Source organism: Nelumbo lutea, chromosome 2, assembly GCF_056320005.1.
Source record: "Nelumbo lutea isolate HS-2025 chromosome 2, American lotus-T2T, whole genome shotgun sequence".
Taxonomy (NCBI): domain Eukaryota; kingdom Viridiplantae; phylum Streptophyta; class Magnoliopsida; order Proteales; family Nelumbonaceae; genus Nelumbo; species Nelumbo lutea.
The window spans coordinates 32967688-32989214 of record NC_142685.1 but is presented as its reverse complement, the minus strand read 5'-3'; the positions used below and the strand labels follow the sequence as shown (position 1 = coordinate 32989214).

At 35.4% G+C, this 21527-nt stretch overlaps 2 long non-coding RNA genes and 1 pseudogene across 3 annotated transcripts; 2 read left to right on the top strand and 1 right to left on the bottom strand.

The window, feature by feature from the left end:
• Positions 1-1613: 1613 nt before the first annotated feature.
• LOC148869697 (uncharacterized) lies at positions 1614-6243 on the top strand. Its single transcript, XR_016106667.1, has 4 exons — positions 1614-1664; positions 1761-1819; positions 1910-1977; positions 5733-6243. It is a non-coding gene; the product is annotated as an uncharacterized LOC148869697 (long non-coding RNA).
• Positions 3419-4859, bottom strand: LOC148869698 (glycosyltransferase BC10-like; annotated as a pseudogene). The gene is made up of 2 exons (XR_016106728.1): positions 3810-4859; positions 3419-3663 (listed from the first exon to the last, which is right to left on the bottom strand). The product of XR_016106728.1 is annotated as a glycosyltransferase BC10-like (transcript).
• Positions 6244-9276: 3033 nt separating the features above from the next.
• LOC148869696 (uncharacterized) lies at positions 9277-13080 on the top strand. Its single transcript, XR_016106666.1, has 2 exons — positions 9277-9662; positions 12530-13080. It is a non-coding gene; the product is annotated as an uncharacterized LOC148869696 (long non-coding RNA).
• The last annotated feature ends 8447 nt before the right edge of the window (positions 13081-21527 follow it).

Genomic DNA, 21527 nt, shown 5'->3' with positions numbered 1-21527 from the left:
AAAAAGATATTTTGATGATGGTTTAACCTCAAGTTCTTTTTCCCCAAATATTTGTTTATTTACCTAAACACAAAATATTGGTCGAGATTGGACTTGAAGCATTGGACCAGGTCCAACCCACAAATTACAGGGTTTAATGCAAGCCTACACTGGGTTGGTTCAAAGCACAAAAAACTGGTTCAACCTCGAAAATATGCCAACTGGGCTGGGCCCAGGTTTCCAGATTGGGCTAATAATGATCACCCACAGTGTATCTTATAACATTTATATTCATAATTAATATAAAAATCTGTGTTGCAGTTTTGCACTTCCTCTTCATAAAGCATAAAATAAAATTTATGGAGAAATAAGGATTTGCCCAAAGTAGATTTCTGATTTCCACTGCAGAGCTATAAACATTCAAAAGGTCAATAATCCACACTCTATGCATCAATGCCCACCTGTGAATCGGTATCAATTTTGAGCTAGCACTTACCCCAACCGTACTTTGAGCCTACAAATTCTGACCCTGGGCTGATCGGTCATTCTCCCTAAAATTTATTCTCTTTTTGAAAAATTTCAAATGACATACTATTTTATATGGTTTGCTTTATCAATACTTTTTTAGAAAAGACATTATTATTTCTCTTATAATATCATTACCTTCCCGGTCATTTTGTAAGGACCCATACGTTAGTATAAATATATTTAGGGGACGTTCTTTTTTTTTGGATTTTGAGATGGGTGAAAGTTGGCAATGAGATTTTAATTCCCATTGACCAAGAAACCCTTATTCATTTTTCAGATTTATGTGGGGACCAGTGAAAGTTTATTTTCCTGGGTATCACTTACCCGAGAAAGTTTATTTTCTGAGTAAGTGATACCCATCTCCTAGGTGGGTAGAGGTGGGTAAATTAACTTTCTCATATAGGAGAAAGTTGCCAATATTTGGATGGGACAAAAATTCCCCTTTTAATAATGGATTTTTTATGACTAAGATGATCATTGCCTTATTTATATAAGAAATAAAAGAACATAGGCAAATGCACTTGCCCAATAAATCTTTCTTATAAAACAGTGACTCACCAAAAAACGAACGGGGCATTAATAGATAATTACAATTCAAAAGTATTATAGAGTATCTATTAAAGTGCTGCCATCCTTCACATTGGTTAGACCAATAAAACATTGACTTGAATCACTCTAGACTTAGGTCCAAAGTATTTATTGAATTAGATTGGAGCTGCTTCATCCGTGAGGATTGGGTCAGGTTCTACCAATATCCGACGAATACAGGTGTAAATGAAGAGGTGCAAGGGACTCATATTGGATTGGATTTCATGGGAACCGGAAAGGTTGATGAACAGGGAATACATTGCAATTTCCTTTTCAAAAAGAAAAACGAGCAGACCTCCATCAACAAGTTTTCTTTTCCAATGACAAGTTGAATAGAGCTGGTAGGGAGGGAATCAACGAAAATATCTTTTGCTGAAGTAAAGATAGATGCGCCACTGACCACTGTTGGAATTCCCAAGAACGGTCACTGTGGTGTTATCCAAAAGGAACCAATTCTTCATTTCGTTTATCTCTTTGTTTACACAGATGTATATATCTATATATCTGTATATATCTGAGATAGATGAAGAGATGGTTCCAGATAGTTAGTTGCAGAGATAGTTCCAAATGTCTGAGATCCTCTTCTCTCTCTCTCTCTCTTTTCTTCAAGTTTTGTTTTTTCTCTCCTAGTTCCAACTCTCAAACAAATTATCTTTTTGTTGCAGAGTTTGTTTGAGAATACTTTGGCAGAGGTTTTCTTCTCCTTATTCAAATTCACTTCCAGGTTTTTTCTTTAATTTTTTTCGTTTGGATTAATATTCTTTTTCAGCTTCGTTTTCGGTTTAGCAGTAACATTACATGTTTGTTTCTTCAGGTGCGTTTTGGCGTTAAATTTTGTTCAAACTCAGTTCTGGCGTTAAAGTTGCACCGAGAATAAATCAGGTACGATTTCTTCAAAATATAATGTTTCTGTGTGTTAAAATCGACAAGAAATTATTTCTGACACTCAAACTGATTCATTAGAAGTTAAGAATCCAAAAAAATAAAAAAGACCCGAAAAGCAAAGTGAATGAATAGAAAAATGAACTCGGTTGTCGTAGGACCCGTTTTAACGTGTGGGTGAAGAAGATGGTGAAAACGGGTTTTGAAACAAAACAATTGAACCATGTAGGCCCGGACCGTGTAATACACGGGTTGATTTTTATTCATTTTAACAATAATTATAATTAAAATTAAGAAATGTATCTCGTGGGCTTAAAGAGGAATCCTCGGGCTAGAGAAATTCTTATGAAGGGTTTGGGCTGGATAATTGGTAATGGTAAATCAATAAATTTTTTGAGAGATAGATGGATTGGAGACAAAGCTATTGCTGATTTGGTTCGGAAACATTGATAATGAATGACTCTTAGTGAGTGATGTGAATGATTAAGATAGAAAAATTTGGAATAGAGAGAAAATATGTAATCTTGTTCCTTATGATATTTGGATGAAGATTGATACTATTTTCATCCCATTAGAGTCTGAAGTGAATGAATTGGTGTGGTGGTTTAATGTTAATGGCAAATTTTCATCAAATTCTACTTATAGATTGAAATGTGATAGAATTTCAAAATCAATAAATAAGTTTAATTGGAATAGAAATATTTGGAAGCTTAAGTGCCCACTTAAAATTCAAGTGTTTATGTTCCTCTTGTTGAACAATCGATTTCCCTCTAAGGCTCTTCTTAGGCGGAAAGGTTTCAACATTAATGGTGGTTGTGATGTTTGTGGTGAAGATGAGGATGTGGATCATATTTATAGGAAATGCTTTGTTGTTAAGAATTGTTGGGGAATTATCCTCTAATTATTCAAGGGCTTGATGATCAAGATAGGTCCATAAAAGATTGGTGACTAGACCTTACAAAGAATTTATTGCTTAAGGAGGATTGGCAAAAGAAAGAATGTGTTTTCCTGTTATGGCATCTGTGGAAGAGTAGAAAGTTGAAGGTTTTTAAGAATCTTTTGACTCCTCATTTTAAGGTCATTGATAATGTCCTAGACTTGCTTATGTAATTTCAAGAGTGTTCAAATAAGTCTAATGGTGAAAGCTTAACCAAAGACTATAATTTTATAAGATGGGATCCCCCTGATTTTGGTGTGATTAAAATTAATTTTGATGCATCTCAGATGTAGGATGGTATATGCACAATTGCGGCTCTTGCTAGGAATTGTTTGGGTGCAGTTTTGGATATTAAAGCTTATAAATTAGGTTTTACCTCTATTAATAGGGTTAAAGCTTAAAGTGCTTGAGAAACTCATAATTTGGTCTTAAATTTCACAAATTTTCCTCTCATAATTGATGGTGACTCCAAACTAGTGATATCTTATCCTAACAAGTCTAGTTCGTGCATGTAAAACCTAAGGAGTGTCATTCAAGACTATTAGGAGCTCAAGGAAAAGTGCAAAAAGGGGATTATCTACAAACATATTTTTCGAGAAGCAAATTAGGCTATGAATTGACTGGCTCACCATGCTCATGAAGTCCAATTGTCGAACGATAATTGTGTCGCCCTGAATCTTGGGTTGGCATTTTGTATTTATTTGTTGCAGTGATTTGTGGAGTCGTGCTACCCTCGTCTTGTATAACCCCTTACGTTTAAGAACAATAGTAATTATTATTATTATTATTATAAGAATAATAATAATTGACTGGCTCACCATGGTCATGCCGTTTCACACGGACGAGTCGGAGCCATTGGCAGTCGAGTTGCCATCGTCACCGTATCTGGGCCTACCTTGTTTGAGCGAGAGGATCAGCTCCGGCGAAACCTCAGAAGTTTGCAGTCGAGTTGCCATCGTCACGTGAGTTAAAGTTGCTGGCACGCACCCACGTGGGTCCAGGATGCCGAGTAAGGTAGGGAAATAGTTTTCCTCGGGGTAACACGTGTTCCACTGCACGCATGGCAGCTTGAACTTAGACCAGAGACGCCTGTCAACCACAAGCCTGGCTTGCTGGTGTGTCAAGATGAAGAACTGTGATCCTATACGGAAACTTTCGAACGGTACTTCGGGGAGCACCGCGTCCGGTCCATGCGCAGCGTATCGGTCGGAGCTGCCTGGTTCGTCTTTAAGGATCTCGATGAAGCTCTTATCGGATCCAATGAAGGTTCTGTATGTGAAGCCAAAGGAACGGAGGGGGATGCAGGAGGGGGAGAGGAGAGAGAACATGGCGTTGGAGGGGTCGTCCAGAAGAGCGAGAGCGAGGAGGCGACGAGCCGCGGAGACAAGAGATGGGGTAAACGGTTGGGTGAGTTTGGAGGAGATGGTGCGCCCGGAGAAGACGCCAGAGAATGGTTGGTCGTAGTGAGAAGATGGGTCGGCGTAGATGTAGATGTTGAAGAGCTTCGTTCTATTGTTCTGTTGTTGGGTTTGATTTGGAAGAAAGAAGCGCTCCCATAGTGGAGCGAATGGGAGATCCGAAGTAGTCAGGACATAAACGCTAATTTCTTTGTTGCTCCAGTGGGTAATGGGTTTCGGTTTACTCGGGTGGCGATGCGGAACAGGGATTCGTCGTTTTCTGGAATAACTGTTGGCGGCAGTTGCAGTCTGCTGACAATTTTGCTTTTGATTCTGCTATTCTTGCTTTGCTCAATGTTGTTTATGGATGGAATGATATTCCTTACCTGGATATTGCGAATATAATTGCCGTTGGTGGTGGTAGTGGTGGTGGCGCCGGCATCATCGGTGCTGCTGCTGCTGGTGGGGCTGGTAGCAAAGAAGAATAACGCAAAAAGGGTTCGGAGATAGCATCTTTTTCTTATGCTTGGCTGGAACCCGTCGCAAAGTCACTACCGTCTGCAACCAGAGAGAGAGAGTGAGAGGGAGAGACAAGAGAGGGGGTGGGTATTGGGTAATTTGGGGTTTGGTGGATAATGATTTGCTTTTCCAATCGCTACTTTTGGTGGACGCCACTTTAGGAATGGGATAAGTTTTACTTTTTGACGCAGAAGCAAGGAATGGGTGTTTTTTCTAACTTCTAGTATATAAATTTAACAAGGGGAACATTCGAATGAGACATTTAAACATGAGAAATCATACATTCAAAAATAGATATGTCCGTCCGTAATCATCATCTTTACATAACAGTAAAATGATACATTCACTCACGTTGATTCAGTAATACCTTCAAATGATATGACATTTCATTTGAAGCTTGCTAATTTTGTCTTTGATTTTTTCGGTCTTTTTTAACTTCCCATAAACTGAAAATCAGCGCTGAAAAGATATACCAAACACCAACGTAGTTATTCAAAAGAAAAATAATAAGTCATTGGTAGCACTAATTAGTAGGTTCTCGGCTTCCTTTAGTTGATTTCTGGGTTGAGTAATGTGTATGTGTATGAGTAGTAGTTGGTAATGTTTGATGATTTTGCCACTGCTGTCCTATTTGAACTGAATGAATAGAGAAGAAAAGGGTTTTTTTTCCATCTGTGAGGGTAGTTTGATCATTATGATTTTTTTAAGGGATTGGACTGTTTCAGATTTCTTGAATAAATGCTTAAAAAACCATTTTCAACATGCTTATTTGTTAAGTATTTTTTTTAAATAATCACTTATATCTGATTTATTTATCGTGCTTTTTTCCACTTAATATATGATCCTAATACTTCTTTCAAGTACTTATAAAAATAAGTACCATTTTTTTTTCTTTCAAACAGGGCCGCAGTCTATGATGGGGAGTAGACCTGTTCATGGGCCGGGTAGTCCGATGGCCCGGCCTGCACACTGGTTGATCTTGGTCATGTAATTAAGCTCGCGGGCCTGACCTCGGGCCCAACACAGTAAGCTCGACTAGGTTTCGGGTCGGGTTTGGAATTTGTCAAAAAGCCTCACTCGATTCAACACTACATATTTTATAAAATATATAATATGTATTTTATATATTATATAAAATATATAAATAATATAATATTTATTGAAATATATATTTATAATTCAATATATATATTTTTTATTCTTTTCTTTATAGTTTCTCTCTATTTAGCCACTTCAGCATTAATAACAATATAGACTAAATTTCGGGCTCGGGCCCCGGCCCATGAAAAGCAATTCATAATATCGCATGGATGGATAATAGACGCCATTGAGGTCGAATACGGAGATGATGTAGGCAGAAACAGATCATTTTGGCCTGGCAAGCACGGTGGTGATGGAGGCACAAGAACTCAGGTTAGTCCACTTTGCCTGCATCTCCCTCTTGTGATTGGATTTCTCGGCTTTGAAAACAGTACACCCCTTAGCTAAGAGATCTTGGTTGTTACATTATTATCATATTTTCCAGTTAAATTTTTTGTAATAAAAAATTGTAAAAGAAACCAGGTCTCTTGGTAGATAGTATGTTCTTTCCATGTTAGTTGCTTAGTTGTATTGATATCGCATAGTTTGGGTTGGGTTGGGAGTCAACCCAGGCCCAACCTTAAGATATAGTTCAAACCTGACTTAACTCGAAGTTAAGCCTGAATTTATTAATCTAGACCCAACTTGAGGTTAATTCAGCACAACTTGGGTTGAGTTCGGGTTCAGGTTGGGTTAGGCTGGGCTTGGATGGGTAGGTTGGGTTTAAAGAATTTTGTGATTATACTTTTGTTGAAGGAAGAATGTATGATAGTAAAAACACATGATTTTGGGAGAGCTTTGACCAATCAAAGCACCCTTGTGAGTTGTCATGAACATGGTTTTTAAAAACGAACTGGTGACTGACTCGGTCAGGGGTCTGGTTACTGGTTCGAACTGTTCAATCGTTCGACTCGAATGGCCAGCCCATTCTGATAAAAAAACATAAAAAATTTGAAAAACGGTCAAAAACCGTTCAAACGGTTCGAATGATTAATCAGCTGGTTCAGCGGTTTGCTGACCAAAATCAACGGTTTTGGAGGAATTGGTTTTTCTGTTCCGGCCATCTGGTTTGGTCTGGTTTTGAAAATAGTGATCATGAATACCATTTGATTGGCCACTTCATAAGTATAAATTTCATTAATAGGTGCATACATACATATTTTAGACATCTATATTACTATAAAAAGTATGAATAGGATGTTATATTATTGGAGTTTTTCTTGACTAAAATACCCTTTCATTTGAAATATGGTCACTCTTTATTGTGAGGACAGAAGTTGTAATTTGAGTACTACTGTTTAGTTAATTCAATTCCCTCTCATTAAGGTCCACAATAAAGGTAATAATCAACATTCTTCCTCATTGAATCATATATTTAAGGCATTGTTATTCCCCATCACTAAATTCAACTAATTAAATACATGCAAAAAATTTTCATAGTATGAAAGCTAAAATTTGTAAGATCAACCCAAAAGCAAAACCATTTTTTTTCATATAGGTGGTGGTAAGAAGTTAAACCTTTTGGGTCAAATGGGCCAACCCAAGATGCCATAAACAATAATAATTCAAAAATAGATAAAATACAAAAAATATAGAAAACGAAGAAAATTTGGGGCACATTAATGACGAATGTGGAACATAAAATTTAAAATCCAACAAAAAATAAAACTGTTTTCATATTAAGTCCTATATTTAAGGTATTCACCAATGTTTTCAACTTTTTGTTGACCCAACCGGTTGAATTGTTTGAACCGTCACCCGGTAAGGATTCTAGGTCCAATTCAGTCAAGACCCGTCAGACAATAAAAAACCATTGGCTTAGTTAAGAAGCATTTGACTCGGCTAGTTCGACTATTGACCCGTTCAACCCGGTGATTGGGTCGTGGGTTGCACACTCAATGCATGCAAACTTTCAGAGGCCACAACTTTGCACTTCGGTGTCCGATTGGAGTATTTTTTTTTTTATTTTGGGTAACTTTTTGAGATCTATGTGTTCCAAGCCCTGTTATTTTCACGAAAAACCCCCCTTTTGGCCTCAAATTGCAATTTTTTATATTTTTGATAAATACAAATAAAAAGCTGAATTAAAAACATAAATTAAATATAGAATAATAAATATAACATATCTGAAACATATTTATACACATGCATATATATATATATACATACATACATATACATACATATTTAAATACATATATGTGCTGACTTGGCATGGTTTGAACTGTTTGACCTAGCTGGTCGAACTGGTGACCCACGACTCGAAGGCAAAAATGGTTCAGTTTTTAAAACATTGGTATTCACTCTCATTTTGTCACTTAATTCTAAATTTAAGATTTATTCATTTCTTATCATTAAATTCTACTAATTAAATCCATAACACTAATGAAGCCCACTTGTGAACCAAAACCAATCCTAATAAGTAATATCTCCAATATCATTTGCTATTGCCATCATGCCACGTGTCCATATTCACCATAGATTTCTCACAAATAATTGTACACATAAGCAGAACTCCAGCCTTAGACAAAGCAATACAAGATGGTAAATACTTTTTCTTGGGTCTTGTTAACCACAAACAACGCATGTCACTGCAGCGTGGGCAGATGAGCAAGTAAGCTTGGCTTTGTAATTGAAGGCTGGCTGAAGCACTATTAGCAAATTAGATGCCTTTTGTCAAGTTTTTTTTGAAAGTAGATTTGACAGTCAAAAAGATAATATGAATTTTTGCATTAAGATTTTAGTAGTTTGAATATCGTTTGGTTAAGATGTTTTTTTTTTTTTTTTTTTTCACATAAAAATACGCTGAAAAAATCAAAAAATTCTATTTGAAACTTTCTAAAAAATAAAAATAGTCCAAAATGAACCTTATGTATCTTTTCGGAACAAAATTTTTTGATAATTAAATTTTTTTCCAATCAAATAAGAAAATATCAAAAGGCAAATTATCAGAAATCGACAGTCTGTATGAAAAGACGCAGTGAAAAGAACCGTAGTTATCTTTTGCATTAATACAAAGGCTAACCAGCCAACCGACCACACAATTAAGTAATATGAAGGCAAGAGGGCCAGCTTTATCGTGGGTGACAATTGTTAAGTGCCGAGAGTGGTTGACTCTGGCTCTTGAAGTCTTGAGCTTTGACAGGAGCCCCATGGGTACCCAGTTGCAATTCAAGTGGAAATGGACATGTACTCACAGAATGCGCCCCAAAACTGTAAAAGCAGGAGATCAGAAAAAAATAAAATAAAAAAGCAGGAGTTGGGATCACCTGTCAATAAAATACGTTCCAATATCCAACATGATTAGACACTACACATCTTACTATGGTATTGTTGAGGCCTATCATAAAGTGTTGGGAGGGTGTTGGAACACTTTTTATTGACAGGGGATTCAGACTCCGAAGGCAGACAAAATCATTGATATCATTGATTAGCAAGTTATCGGCTTTCATTTATTTATATGTGTTTCATTTCTGATTTCTGGATGGATACCTAAAATGCAAACTTTCATGGATTAATGTTAGTGTGTATGAGTGGTAGTCATGATGGAACCGAACGGCAACATCATATCAGACGGGCCTTGGGGTGGCCGTGGCGGGGGAGAGTGGGACGACGGATCCCATTCAACCGTAAAGCGGTTGATTATATCGCATGGATGGGTAATTGATTCCATTGCGGTCGAGTACGGAGATGATGAAGGCAGATCATTCTGTCCTGGGAGGCACGGAGGGGGTGGTGGCACACGATCCGAGGTTAGCCCACTTAACTACTCAACACTAAAATTTTCATGCTTCTCTCTATATTCTATTTCTCTTGAAAAAAGAAAACCTCCCTTGTATTATTAAAAGAAAGCATCTAAATACCTCTTTAAAATTTTAAGATATTAGATTTGCCCTTGATCAAATTTGTTCATATTTGTATTTATTAAAATTTCTCAAAAAAGAAAAAACAAATTTGTTCTTAACGATAATAAGGTTATTTTCATAAATTCTATGATAATGCCTTAAATGTAAGGGTATATATTTTTATAAATTTAATATTTCTGTTATTGAGATATTTACACATTTTCTTTATCAGATCTATAGGGAGGTTTTTGTAGTTTTCTATTTTTTTTAGAATAGTGCTCTTGTAGTCCACGCAGGATCTATTCAACACCCTGTGCATAATAAGCTACATAACCAATATCACAAGTGAACACGCAAGGCCAATGTTCCATACACACAGACCTCTTCATGGGTCGGGCACATGTTTGACTTTTGTCAAAATTTTAATAGGTTCGGTCCAAAGTCCGAACTCAAGACAATGTAAAGTTGGGCCCGAAGTCCGGTTCATAAACAGGTCCACATGGGAGAGTGGTGAGCAGGTTGTATGGAATACTTGGACACCCATGTGTACTCATAATTAGTTACATAGCCTATTATACACAGTGAGGTGAGCAACAGATTTTTCTTTTTCTTTTTTTGTTATAATCCGGGCACTAATCCAGTTACATGTACAAGAGTGCATGGAAATTAATTACATGAAAAAAAATATTTATATAAATGGAAGTTTTGAACTGAGACAATTTTTCTAAGCACAAACCCTTATCTGTTTGTCATGGACCAGAGTAGTGCAGTTTAAGAATCCAATCTCAGGTCTATGGGCCTTCAAAATTAAATCTACGATAAGACACAGCTCATTTCTTCAACTGAGAGCACAATCAATTAAACTTTTGCTAGTCAGTGTCGTAGCACAAGGCTAAAACACAAAATCAAGGCCTTTGATTTATATATGTGGCCCTGCCAAGTTGTCAGTTCATTTAATTTAATTTAAGGTAGGGCCACGTATTTGATTTTATATAGTAACCATCTTTTTGAAATATCGCCCCATTTTATTGTGAGGGCATAAAATGTAATTTAAATATTATTATTTAATTAATTTAAATCCCTTTATAAGTCCCGCATTAAGGTATTATCTCCAATTTTTCCTCATTGAATTATATATTTAAGGCATTTTTGTTCCCCATCACTAAATTAAACTAGTTAATTAATCGATACATAACACATATATGTATGTACACACATAATGGCAAATGATAATTTTATATAGATAAAAATGTTCATATATATGTATGTGCGTATGTATGTATTTATTTAGGAGGGATCAAGTTGGGTGGGCTAGGCCAGGTTAGGGCCACCTTAGACTTCAACCCAAGCCCAACCTGAGTTTAGGCCCAACTTATGCAAAATCTTAGGTCAAGTTGGGGATGGTTTGGGCTATCCAGATTGCATCGCCAATGTTGTTTATTAGCTTTTACCCCCTAAAAAATAGAAAACAAATCTTGGTTCCGCCCTGCTGCAAACCATACACAAGAACTATAACCCAAGGATTTAAATATCAGAAAACCTAGCTTGGTTGGAACCCAAGTCGTTTAGCACAACAACACTGTAGAGTGCATACGTATTTAGCCACTATGCCATCTTTACTTCATGACAATAGCTGAAATAAATTAACTTTTATTAATATTAATGTCTGCATGCAATCAAGCATACACTTATATTCAATAAATCCAACTACAAATTAAAAGAAAATAATATTTAAAATTAGTATTTTATAAATCGATAGAATAAATAATTTATCAAATATACATGTATATTAAAGATGATTTTTTAATTTCAAAAAAATTATACAAATAAAAAATAATAATAAAATATTTAATACTTAAAATTTATAAATTTGCACATGTTATGTATCTTAAAGTTTTTATAAATTATTAATTAATATTTTAATTTACATTAAATAACATTGTATTTATTTTTTACAAAGATAAAAATATTGCTTACAAGATATCTGAGAATATAATAGATTTTAGAAATTGAATCTATTAAATTGACTAGTCTACATTTATATAAAAAATATTTTTTTTATTTAGAAAAATTATCAAAATAAAAATATTAATACTGGAATAATTGTTTTAGTAATTAAAATTTATGAATTTTCATATGATATGCATCTTAAAAAATTTTAATAGGTTTGATATATTTTAAGTTAAGATTATTTATTTTTATAAATTATTAATTGTTATTTTAATTTACATTTTATAATAAAATATTTATTGTTTATAAAAATGAAAATATTATTTACCAAACATTTGAGAATTAATTTTTTGTTAATGTTAGAAATAAAAAATAATAAGATAGAAATAATAGATATAATAGTTGCATATGATTTTGCCTTAGAATTTAATAGAAAATAAAACAATAATGGCTTTTCACAAGTATTAATTTGTAAAAATCCATAATATAATATGTCTTTTGACTCTTGATTGATGCATCATTGATAAAATTATATATTATTTGTGCATCCTGTTATATTGATTATAATATATTTTTTCATATATATCATTAAAATATATAATTACTATGTATTTATAGTTATTTTGACATTAAAATTATTGCTAATAAAATATTTATGAAATTTGTATACATTTCCCTACCATATCCAAGCATTTTCATATTTTTTGAATGTATCCATGTGTTTCCTAAGCATAGCATATCTGTATCCGCATTTAAATCATATCTAAATTATTTTATACAATACGGTATTTTAATCCTTTGTTTCACTGCCTACAATCATGCAGATAGATCTTGATTACCCGGACGAGTTTATCACGGCAATCCATGTGACCTATGGTACCTTTGTATGGCTTCCAGGGTTCAAGGTTGTTCACACACTTGAAATTGAAACAAACAGAAGAAGTTACGGACCCTTTGGTTTTGGAAAAGCCAGACGATCCTTCACTTATCAGGCTGCCAGTGGCATGATCGTTGGATTCCATGGAACGTCTGGTTCGTTTCTGAATTCAATCGGTGTGCATGTTAGGCCTCTCCATGAACCAATTCTACCTGTTTCCACCTGATGAGGTTCTAATTAACCAATCAGAATTAGAGACTTAGAGTGGTGATGATGATCGACTGGTCTGGAGTTGCGCTTGAGTGGCTTCTAATAAGTGAACTTTATTCAGGAATCAGGATGATATTTTGTGTTTTTCAATTGCCATCTGCCATCAGAGGATATATCCTTGCGTCTGTACTCTGTAGTCGTCTGTTGTGTTTTGTTTTGTTCGATCGTCTGTTGTTGTGTGACTCTCTTTGAATAAATTGGATACAATGGGGTTCTGTTTAATTTTAATTTGCTTCACATGTTTCGTTTTCTTTATAACACGTGTCCTTACATTTTCTTTTTGTATTCTCGATATCTTGATTTGCTACACCTGTTCATTTTCCCCCTTTGTTCACACTTTTTTTAAAGGGTAAAAGAACTTAAACCTCCCCACTGTTAATAATCTCTTAATACCCAATTTTACCCTTTTATATCAGTCAGACGGTCACCCACGTCCACGTTTAAATCCAATCCATTGTTTAGCACGGCTGGGGAACTTTGGTTTATTGGTCGCGGTTCATTGAAAAGATAAAGGGAGAGTGACGGTTCAGTTAAGGTCATAATTTTTAGGCTCGACAAATGTGCTTGGAATTAATGTCAATTCACATACGACCGGCATTGACATTTTGAATGTTTATAGGTCTGTAGTAAAATTTAAAAATCTACATTGGGCCTTGGGCCTGTCTATATTTTTCCTAAAGATAAATGCTTTCACTTGCAAAAGCAAATACAGCCTAGCAGTAATAATCAGGTGCAGATAGATGCAAAATCAAAAGCCACCGAAACCCATTGTGTGTAGCAATTGCATCTGGAAGCAAGGAGACATCATCTAATGCTGCCCATTGAAGCTGATGTTTGATAAATCTTGATATATCAACACTTTCTGGCTGCATTTTGGCCGAGAGATGTTGCTATTTTACATGCCCATTATATCTTGGTCAGGCCTGATTAGTATCAACGCTCTCAAGAATCTTGCCACAGTAGGAAGAAAATGAACCGGATCTGTTCTTCACATCTTGCGCCCCACAGGCGTCTCACACGCACATGCATGGGGAACATCTCCCCTAGTTATTAGTTATTACTCACGGGAGATGTTCCCAATGCATGGTAAATGTACCTGTGAGATGCAGAATTTGTGAGGAGCAGATCCCGTCACCAAATTAGAACTATCTATAAAATGAAATCGGCTTCAATGCTTACAATAGTCAAAAAAAGGTGCACCAAGCCTGACCAAGAAATTTATTAGTCAAGTTCGCCATACGAAAAAGATTACATGCTAGATTGTTTAATCCGATCATTGCATGGTGGTCTCTCTCTCTCTCTCTAGGATCGTTTAACTAAGAGAGGGGAAGGGATAGAAACTCAGTGGTTTCTGATAGGCCAAGTGAATTGTATTTGCATTTAAATTTTGTTGGATTTTAATCTCATTAGAGATTAAACTTAATACAATTTGATTGATCAATTGCATTAAAAACACATTTTCACATGTGTCTTCAAAAATAATTTTTTCTCTTATTAAAACCAGTTTTCAATTTGTCTTACATTGAAAAATTACAAAACTTATTTTAAGTTTTTAAATAAGAGCTTATTTACACCCCAAAATAAAGAGGAAAGTACAAAGGCTTGTTACTGCACAACGTGTGTGTGTGTGTGTGTGCGGTGCAATGAGGCTTTTTAGAGGTGTACTTTGACTTTTAGTGCGATGCTGACTGTTGATGTTTCAATGGTCATGATTCAATCGGGTGTGATCAAGAGGCACTATTCAAAGTTAATAGTCATTAACTTTGAACTTGTCACGATATTTGAATTTATGATTGTTCAATGAACATTTTTTGAACCAGTACCTTCCTCTACTCCATGACTCTTCAGAAATTATTTAAGGAGCGTGAATCAAGCAAATAAACACAAGCTTTTTAAAATTACTTTTATCTCTCTCAGTTCGATCTACTACTGTCTCACAAAAGGTTTCTTCAGAGACTCTTCAACTTTGCTAGTTGTAGATTCTCACTCAAGGGTTTGTTGTATCATGGGAATGGATTTGCTTATAACCCAACAACAAATTCAGTAAAACTGAGTGAGAGAAAATAGCGTTCTAAAGACAATGCCTTTAGACATGCCTTAGAGCTTCTCCTCCAAGTTTCAGTGACCCCAAATTCTCAACAATTTTAGGACGTTATTTTGTAATGGAGGTGAAAACAAGCATGGCTTCAATCAAGATGATGAACCAAGACCTTGTTCGATTGGACCAGTTTGATGGGGTAAATTTTAGTCGATGGCAAGACAAGATGATTTTCTTTTTTACCATACTGAAATTGTACTATCTCCTGGATCCACATCTCCAATCTCTTCCTAAACCCATCGACAAGGACATCGAAAAGCTAAAGAAGGAAAGAACAAAATGAGAAGATTCACCTTTTGTGTCGAAGACATATACTAAATGCCTTATTAGACCAGCACCTCTACAACTTCTACAAGAAACTCTCATCTCTAAAAAAAATTTGGAAGGCTTTGGAATTCAAGTACAAGGTGTAAGAAGCAGGAATGAACAAATATCTTATTGCATAATACTTTGACCTCACCGTAAACGACCATAAGTCTATACAGGAACAAGTTCATGAACTATAGGTGATAGTCAATAGAATTTGATCACTTAATATCATCATTCCTGAATCTTTCCAAGTGGGAGCAATAATTTTTAAGCTTCCACTCTTTTGGAAGGAATACAGGAAGAAGCTTCTGCATAAAGCAGAAAAAACTTACTTTGGAGCAAATTTAGCAATGCCTTCGTATTAAACAATAGTCTCGAATTAGAGATAGTAGGGGTAAGATGCTAAACTCTATGGTAAACTTTGTGGAAAACGGATCAAAGAAGACTAATCATGTATTACAAGTAAAGAAGAAATACGAGAAATTCAAGAAGAGCAACAATAACAAAAGATCTTACTATGTTTGTGGAAAGAAGGGGCACTATACTTTAGTCTACCAACATCAAAAATATGAAACCAAATCTACAAATATGGTGGAAGACAATCTAATGGCCATGATCACTGAAGTGAATATGGCAGAATCATCTTCTGGGTGATGGTTTGATTCAGGTGCCATAGTCCATGTAAGAACAAATCCTTGTTCAAAATGTATGAAGAATAAATTGATGGTTAGGAGGTACAAATGGGAAACAAAACATGTGCCAGAATTGCTAGAAGAGGCAACATGGAATTGAACTTCACCTTCGAAAAGACATTTGCTCTCTTGAATGTTCTCCATGTTTCTAACATTAGGAAAAACTTGGTCTCAGTAAACCTTGTCTACAAGAGAGGATTTAAAACTGTTTTTAAATCCGACAAATTAATCATGTCTAAGAATGAAATGTTTGTTGGAAAGGGATATGGTTGTAATGGTATTTCAAATTGAGTATCAATGAAAGAAAATACTCTACTTATATTGTTTATTATTTCTCTTTATGGCATGATAGATTAGTACACTTGAATTTTAGATCCATAACGAATATGAATAAACTTAGTCTAATTACTTATAGTAACGAATTAAATGACAAATATAAGATATGTGTAAAATTTAAAATGGCCAAGAAACCTTTTGCAAGTGTTAATTTAAATTCTTAACTTTTATAATTAATTCATTCTGACATCTGTGAACTTAATGGTATATTGATGATCTTTTAAGATATATTGTCTACCTTATGAGAACTAAGGGTGAAGCCTTTGACATGTTTAAACAATACAAAAGTGAAGTTGAAAATTAATTGAAAAATAAAATTAAAATACTTAAAAGTGATAGGGTGTTGAGTACTTTAAGAATGAGTTTAATTCATTTTGTGAAGAATTTGGAATAATACATCAATATTATGATCTTTATACCCCTTAGTAGAATGACTTGGCTGAAAGGAAATTAGAACACTTACAGAAATGATAAAGTGTATGTTGATGAAAGATAATGCACCTTTAAACCTGTGCAAGGATCACTCATAGCAATCTGCCATTTACATAACAAAATTGTTTCTATAGTTAATAATAAGTTTTCATATGAAGTATGGATAAGAAGAAAGCCTAACTTAACATACCTAAAAGTGTGGGGGTGCCTAGCATATTATAGAGTTTCAGACCCTAAAAGAACCATGTTAGGACTCAAAATAAAAATAATTATGCTTGTTGGATATGCAAAATATAGCAAGGCCTATAGGCTTCTAGAGTATAGCAAAATAAACTATGTTATGAATCCATAGAAAATGATAGAGAATCAGTAAGAGAAACTTATATATCAATACCTATTGGTAACAATGAGATTAAAATAAGAAATGATACAACTGTAACATCTACAGTAGAACCTGGAAGAAGTCAAAGACAAATAATAGAAAAACACTTAGGTTTTGATTTTATCTCTACTCAATCAATTGTGTTTTTGGTTGAAGCTGATAAAGAAAAAAGTTTTAAATAAAATACCCATTGTATTAAACATTGAAAATGATAAAAAAAGACATAATGAGGCCATGACCTTTAGAGAGAATACATTTTGGAAGGAAGCTATAAATGATGAAAGAATTTAATAACGTCAAATAACACATGGGTACTTGTAGACTTGCCTTTGGGATCAAAACTAATCAAATGTAAATGGGTGTTTAGAAAAAAAAAACAACACTAATGGAACTATACAAACTTTTAAGCCTAGATTGGTAGCCAAAAGATTTAGTAAAAAATAAGGGATTGCCTACTTTGACACCTATGCGCTTGTGGCCAGAACAACTTCTATTAGAATACTTATAGCACTAACATCCATTTATCACTTATATATTCATCAAACGGATGTTAAAATTGTTTTCTTAAATGGTGATTTAAATGAAAAAACCTATATAGAACACCAGAGGGATTTGTTTTTCTTGGAAATGATAAGAAAGTTTGTAAACCGGTTAAATCATTATATAGTTTAAAACAAGAACCCAAATGATGTCATGAAAATTTTGATTCTTGCATTCCAACATTTGGTTTTAGGCATAATAGTGTTGATAGATGCATTTATCCAAAGTCTACTGAAAATTATGGTGTGATTGTATGTCTTTATGTTGATGACATGCTTATTGTGGATATAATATGGTTGGCATAAATGAAATTAAAAACTCTTATCCCCTATCTTCAAGATGAAAGATTTAGGAGTGGATACAATATTGGAAATAAAAGTTAAAAAGCATAGTAAGGGTTGTGCATTAAGCCAATCACATTATATTGAGAGAATAATTGAAAACCTTAAGCATTTATGATTTAAAGAATATAACACACTATATGATTCTAGTATAAAGCTAGTAGAAAATTCTGATAGAACAATTATACAACTTGAGTATGCAAATGCAGTAAGAAGTCTAATGTATGTTATGCTTTCTATTATACCTGATATCACATATGCTTTAAGTAAACTTAATCGGTTTATAAGTAATCCCGGTGCAGAGCATTGGAAGGCAATTGTGAGTTTTTTGGCACCTCAAAAGGACCTTGGCACTTGGCTTATTCTACTATGATTATCCAACTATATTAGAATGGTATATTGATGCGAGTTGGATTACTGGTAATGGAGATAATAAGTCCATCTTTGGATGGACATTTGTCCTTGATGGGGGTGTGATCTCTTGGGCATCTAAGAAACAAATTTGCATATTTCATTCGACCATGAAATATGAATTTATAGTCTTAGCGGCGGTTGGAAAAGAAGTTGAATGGATTAGGCATTTATTATTGGATATAAAACTTTAGCCTAGTCCGATGCCTTTAATTTCCATCTATTGTAATAATGAAGCAACTCTGTCAATGACATATAGTGGTACCTACAATGGTAAGTCTAGACATATAAGTTTGAGACATGAATTTGTTAGGCAACTAATTCAAAATAGAATTATCACTATACCTTATATGAGATCAAGTAAAAACTTGGTTGATCCTCTTACCAAAGGTTTACTCAGACAATTGGTAAGAACGACAACTAAAGAGATGAGATTAAAACCCTTTACTCAGTCACCAGTAATGGTAAACCAACCTAAACTGAAAACATCAGTGATGGGGTTAACGATTAACAACAAGTTATTGTAATGTAATTGTTAGCATAGAAATTGAGAAATTTCCCATCGCAACATAAATCGTTTTGTCTGTTATGATGAGAGGTTGAGATAATCTCTTAACGAGGTTTTGAAATGTGTCAAATAATGTAATACATAGTGGAAATTCACCTATGTGAACATAGAAGTGGTGTTGCTTCTCATAAGAGCTTGGATTTACTCTCAGAATTGTTCATGAAACCAGGAAAGAAGCACATGACAATAGCAGTGTTGAGCAAAATTTGAATCTCTTACAGAGACGAGACATTTTTATGTGTATGGGTATCTCTAGTCTGTCTTAGGAATAGTTGGTTTAAAGTCTTGTCACTAAAAACTTTGACAACTCTGAGATATTTGTACTAACAGATTTAAATTTAAATTTGGCTGGAGCGTGCATGGACTAGTTTTGTTATTGAATATCATCGAGAACATCTTCTAATGAATTTAAATTTAAAAAGAAAAACAACGTTAGCAACAGTCGATAAAAACTGTTGCTAAAGGTTTTAATTACCACCGGAATGCCTGTTATTAAAGGTTATAGTTCCTCCCGCTTCAAAAATCTCCCGGCACTCTTATATTTTTCAAAATCCAGGTTTTTTTTTTTCATGCTAAGCCAAACGCTATGAAAATGAGTCCTCCTTTTTTTGTTATTGAATATCATCTGGGTTTTATGTGCAGCCAAAGCGATCCCTATTCCAATACATGAGAGATAAAATGTCCAGATTGGGGTAAATACAGTGTCTCACAAGGTTGAAATAAGAGAAGATACACAGAAGAGGTCTGAACGATTGACATGTACCTACTCAACCACAATGACTTCCCCGAGTTCCCAGTTACGTGACTTATTATCTACCCATCCATTTCGATCATTTCGGTGGTGTTAGTAGAACGAGTCTCTTGGTTCGTTAGTTTGTTCAGAGTCAAGCTCCGCAATAGGTGGTCGTCTGTGATCGTGTCCATCTTTTTCTCTTGTTTTTATGCTTTTTTTCTTCCACCAGACCTGTAACAAAAAGGGGACGATAGTGCAGTGTTTCACTTTTAGATCTGGTTATGTTTGTTCACTTTTAGATGCCTGATTGTCTCTAAGAGCAGAACCTGTGTTCCTGTAACTCTCTAAGAAGAAAGGTTGTCAAGCTCGGATACAAATGGAATCATTTCGTCGGCGGGAGCGTGCATGGACCAGTCAACTCGAGACCATCGTGGAGACCTTGGTTTCTGCGCAAGAACGAATGATGAAGGAGATGCAGGACATGTTGGCAGCTCTAACTCAAAGGATGGAGCAATCCGCAGTCAGAAGTTCTGGTTCGACAATGGGAACATCGACTAGTTGGCTGATAAATCTCGATTTCCCTCGCTTTGATGGGAACGAAGATCCGGCTAGTTGGATTTACAGGGTAGAACAGTTCTTTGAGATCCAAAAGATCAAGGAGAATGAAAAGTTACCATTGGCAGCTTATCATCTGGAAGGGGATGTTCAATTGTGGTATCACTTGCTGAAGCAAGAAAAAGGAGTGCTTTCATGGGAGATACTCATAGAAGAACTGCGAGCTCGATATGGGCCTAGTCAATATGATGATCCCTTTGGGGAGCTTACCAAACTAAGACAAACGGGGACGGTGAGGGAATATCAGTCCCAATTTGAACGACTACTCAGTAGAACAGAGAAGCTTTCTCAAGCTCAGCAGATCAGTTGTTTTATCAGTGGTCTCAAGGACTCCATCAGAGTTGAAGTACAGGCTCGGAGACCTAGCTCTCTCTTGTCTGCGGTCGGCCTAGCTTTGCCTCTATGAGGCCCATCGCCATGCTGGGCGACATGAAGAGAATGGGGAAGAACCAGAAGAAAAGAGAGAATATGAAGTTCCAGCAATCTCAGTACATGCCATGACTGGGTGTCCAGCATCTCAGACTATGCGAATCAAAGCACACCTTGGAGGAGTGTTAGTGACGGTGATGATAGACACTAGCAGTTCTCATAATTTTCTGAGTGAGAAGATTGCAACCAAAGCTGGTATTCAGGTGAGCTGCCCACGTGAGAAGATGGAGGTGATTGCCCCTAGAAGAAGGTTGACCAGCCAGGGACGCTGTTCAGGGATCTCATTGAACCTGCAAAGAACAACCATCGTGGCTGATTTCTATTTATTACCACTTGAAGGTGCTGACGTGGTACTTGGTCTCCCATGGTTGTGTACGTTGGGGCCCATCACCTGGAATTTTGCTGATGAGCTTGAAATGAAATTCCAGCTGAATGGACGAGAGGTGACATGGAGGGGTCTCAAGGCAGAAGATGAGTAAATGCCAATCCAAAATCAGAAATCTTTGCTGTAAAACAATCAGTAAGTATGCTTTGGGGCTTTATCACAATGGATGTTGATCTAGGTTCTGCACTCTTCATGCCAATACAAGAGTCCTTTTGCAATTCCAAACACAATCAGGGTTGTGGGAGTTTTGAAAGGGAAGCTTGCTTGCTTGCTGAAGCACCATTGCTTAATGCTTATAACTCATACACAATAAGTCAATGCTGTCTGTACCCCGTCGCAATACCCAATCACCATTGCTTAATCTTAGAAGGCGAGATTAAATTACAAATGATCAAATTAGCAAA